The sequence below is a fragment of the Echinops telfairi genome, unplaced genomic scaffold, assembly GCF_000313985.2.
Source record: "Echinops telfairi isolate 266 unplaced genomic scaffold, ASM31398v2 ScPeMD7_5592;HRSCAF=6446, whole genome shotgun sequence".
NCBI classification, from domain to species: Eukaryota; Metazoa; Chordata; class Mammalia; order Afrosoricida; family Tenrecidae; genus Echinops; species Echinops telfairi.
Window position 1 is genome coordinate 22,499,438 of NW_022109491.1, and position 4,122 is coordinate 22,503,559.

General features: G+C 57.0%; 1 protein-coding gene across 3 annotated transcripts in view; it reads right to left on the reverse strand.

Annotated features, from left to right (window-relative positions):
* TP53INP2 (tumor protein p53 inducible nuclear protein 2) overlaps positions 1–3,499 on the reverse strand; it is a 9,689-nt gene extending 6,190 nt beyond the window's left edge. For 2 of the 3 annotated variants that reach the window (XM_045295469.1, XM_004697937.2), the window contains exon 1: positions 3,401–3,499. The gene's annotated coding sequence lies outside the window, so the exon portion shown is untranslated. Of the gene's footprint in view, positions 1–3,068; positions 3,201–3,400 lie in introns of those variants that run through there. The other variant, XM_045295468.1, reaches the window with a different exon arrangement.
* Between the last annotated feature and the right edge of the window lie 623 nt (positions 3,500–4,122).

Consider the following 4,122-nt stretch of genomic DNA (forward strand, 5'->3'; position numbering starts at 1 on the left):
CCTCTGCCCAGGGAGGCTCCCAGGAGCAGAGCGGGCATCCCCACCAGGAAGTCTGTGCTGGTCCGGCTGCTACCCAAGAGCATATTGCCGGAAACGGGACAGGGCGTGGGAGCAGATGGCCAGCAAGCGCGAACCGTCCCCTTATGACAGCAGAGTGTGAGTGTGTGTGTGTGTGTGTGTGTGTGTGTGTGTGTGTGTGTTCCCATGCTAGAAAAGGAGCTTGGTTTTTATCAGTTTCCTAAACAGTAATCCTTGACCTAAAGACTACTTGAGCCTGTGTGGCGGCTTGAAAAGCTGGCAGAAACCCACAGAATTACTACCTCATGACGTGATTTGGTAGACCCTGGTTATGTGTGTCAGATGAGGTAAACAGGTCCTATTCCCATTAGGACTTCTGCCCGCCCCCACCACCCCCTACTACTTCCTTCCCAGGGACTGGCTCAAAGGCAGCATCTCTGGCCCCAGAGAGTCAGGTTAGTGAGACATTATGATGGAAGGAGAGAGCTGTCAGACCCCAGGAACACTTAAGGATGAACACTGAAAGTTGGACCAGTCTATCCCTGAGTAAAGATGAAGAGGTGGCCTCCTACTCTAAAGAGGGAGCCCCCACCACCACCGTCACCACCAGCCGGTTACCTCAGGGGCTGCCAGCCAGGCCTCTGGGAAGTCCCTAGAGCCTAGTTTTCCACAGCCATCCCTGAGGGTGGGCAGCAGTTTGGCTGCAGAGTCCTGTGTCACTGCCCTCTAGAGTTGTTTCCGCACTTGCTGCAGAACTCCCTGGGGGCGTTTCCACACTTCCACTCCCCAGGGGAACTTCCACTGCTGCTAACCCAAGTGAGGTGTTTCCATACTTGTTGCTACCTTCCCCAGCCCTGGGGATGTTTTCACACTTTCCACTGGATCACCTACCTGTCAGTCTTTCCTCTGTACCCTGTCAATCTTTCCGCTCTAGCAGACCCACAGTGGGCTGAGAGGGAAGTGGCCTCTGGCTTTCCTGGTGGGATGGGTGGGAGGGGTTACGAGTGGGGAAAGTACCTTTAGTGCTTGCCTATAATGATCCACACATCCCAGCACATCTGTAGCCGCAGGGAGCTAATGACTCAGTTACCAAATATCCAGAAAGTTGGGCTCCTCCTGAAGGAAGGGAAGGTTGGGGCCTTGAGGAGGCACACCCTACTTCCAGGAACCTCCTACTTCAGTGAGAAAGAGCTATTTCAGGGACCGACATCCTGAACCAGCCCATTTTTTTTTAAACTTGAGAATCAGAGAGGACCTAAGTTTAGCCAGAGACACACAGCAAGATGAGGACAGGGGAGACCTGGCCCCAAGCCACCGGTGTACACAGCAGAAAAACTACAGCAAACAGTGCCAAGAAGATAATGGTATGTGTGAGGGGGTCATCAATAGACACTGCCCAGGACAGTCACCGCCCATCTGAGGGCCTCTCTGTTCAGCTGTAAAGGGTGTAGGGTTCAGCATGCATTTACAGGGCACCCACTGTGGATCAGGGCCTGTGCTCAAACTCAACTTCACTGCCATGGGGTCTATTCCAACTCCTCACAGCCCTACAGAGCAGAGGCGAACCTCCCCTGTGGGTTTCCAGGACTAAATCTTTACACAAGTACAGTGCCTCGTCTTTCTCCTGCAGAGTGTGGATGGGGGTTTTGAACTACTGATCTTGAGATTAGCAGCTCAGCCAAACCCATAACCCACTACACCACCAGGGCTCAGGTCTCTGCTAGGCCTCCTCAAATGACAGAGAGGGAGGCTCAGGTAGAAAACTCCCGGCTAGAGGTCACACAGCAAGTTAAGTGATAGAGCCAGGACAGACAGCAGCACCAGTCAGCCAGGGCCCGCCCCCTCTCCTGACCACTGGGAAAGCCTCCAGGATTTTCTTTCCCAGCCCCAAAAGCTTCCTGGTTCTCACATTCCCAGCTCTGCTCCAAGGAGAACCACCCCCTTTAATAGCCACAGCAGCTGTGCTCAGAATAGCACTTGAGCCTGAAGCCACTTCTACCCCAGCCTGTCTTTGAGCAAAACCCAGGCTGGAATGGGATCCTGGTCCAGCCTCTAGGTGCATCCACTTAGTGTCAGAAGCTTTCCTCCTACCCTTAGATCAGACAAGGGTAGCCTAACTCTTCTAACCACCCACACTAGATCAGCTCGTGTCTGTCCCTCATAGCTGACAACTCTGGGGGTAAAAGAGGGGATGAATGGTGCTCTCACCCACACACACACCCCATCATCAGCCCTGCAGACACCCCAAGCCAATGACCCGCCTTTCTGTAGTCAAAATAGTGAGGAGGAGGTGAATTTATTAGGATCTGGGACTCCAAGATGTAGATATAAGGGCAGGGGTCAGGGCCACAAGAGAACCAATTTCCAGAGGTCCCTAGACAAAGATCCAAGAACGAGAAAACAGAGGAGCCCTATGAAATGAAGGTGGTGGGCAGCGTTTCCCACTGGAAGGGGGATATGTAGCTTGTTACTTGTTTTGACCATCTACTACCTACCTGCCCATGGATAATGCATCTGTCACTCACTTATTGGATATGACTCTAATTGACTGGGTGACACATCCCTCCTTGGGGCTCAAGCCCCTCATTCTCAAAATAGGGTCTAAATTCTGTGTTGTGAGATTAATGGCATGACGTCAGGGATTACAACCAAAACCAGACAGACTGCCCTCTAGTTAGGTCTGACAGAGTAGAACTGCCCGAGGGTTTCCAGGGCTGTAAAGCCCATATGGGAGCAGCCCCTTTCCACATCTTTTACCCCTGGAGGGCTGGAAGCTTCCAACCACTGATGTTGGTTAGCAGCCTAGAGTTTAACCTCTGCGCCTCTCGGGCTCCTGGTCAGGGATTAGGAGGATGTTGTTTTGTTAGCCTCTGGGGGGCGGGGCCTGGAGCTGGAGGGCGGAGATTCCGCCACCATCTGGCGCTCCTCACCCCCGACCTGAAGCCCGAGGTCGCCACGGAGCTCCTAACAGTCCCCCAGCTACAAACCACAAGCACCATCCCGCCCCCTCCCAAACCTTAAAGAGAAAGCAGCAGGACAGGCGGCCTGACCTCAGCCCCTGACTCAGCCAGGAAATGGCTGAGCCTCCTCTGGTCCAGCCGTCTTTGCAGGGATCCTCACCCTTGGGCTCAGCCCCGACCCTGCGCCCACCGGGTCACCGGAGGACAAACGACTCAATGTAGGGGGTGGGGCCGGCCTTGGTGACGTCTCAATGTCATATGCAAATAGGGCGACGTCAAGGTCTACCGGGCGGGTGGCAGCCTATCGCGAACGGGGAACGCAGCCCCAGCGGCCAGCGGCGAAGACAAAGGCCCGGGAGCTGGGGGCGCGGGGCGTGTCCTGGGTGCTGGGCACCCCTGGGCCGGGGCTGCTCGGGACTCACCTGGGGCAGGGGCGCGCGGCAGGCGGGACGCGGTGAGGTAGTGGGACGGCCGAGCGTTCCGGGCTCGGCGGCTGCTCACAGGCCGAGCCGCATCGCGGCGATCGGCTGGGGAGGCGGCAGCGCGGCGAGGCGGCCGGAGCGCTCCGGCTGCTGCGCTCGCCCGCGGGGCTTGGAGTCTGCAGCCGCTGCGGCTGGGCTCACGGCACAAATTGGAAGGTTCAAACAGCTGATTGTGACGTCACAAAGGGGCCCGCCCGCCTGGCGTCACCCTCCAGCCGAGCGACGGCCAATCCTAGGCTGCGGATCCCCTCCGCCCCGCCTCCTGCACGGTTCGCTGCCCGTGGCTCCTGCCCGCTCGCCCGGCTGCCGGCGTCAGGGGCCAGTCTGCGAGCCACTGGGGGCTGGACCCTCCCGCCCCACGGTTACTCAGACCTTGCAGTGAGGAGGGTCCCCACTCCTTCCTAGGGAATCCCCATCTTCCTGCACCCGCTGCACACAAACCTGCATCTTCACCCCTCTCACGACCCCCCATCTTTTCACCCGTTGACCTGCGTCCTCCATCGCAAGACGCCCCATCCCACCCCCACCCCCGTCTTTCTTAATACCCTTCCTTTACCCACACCACGTCCGTCCACATCTCTTCTCACCACCTTTCTGTCTCGCCGCCTCATTCCTATACTCACCCTGCTTCCCACCCCATTTTGTTCCTCAGCAGGTTCAGA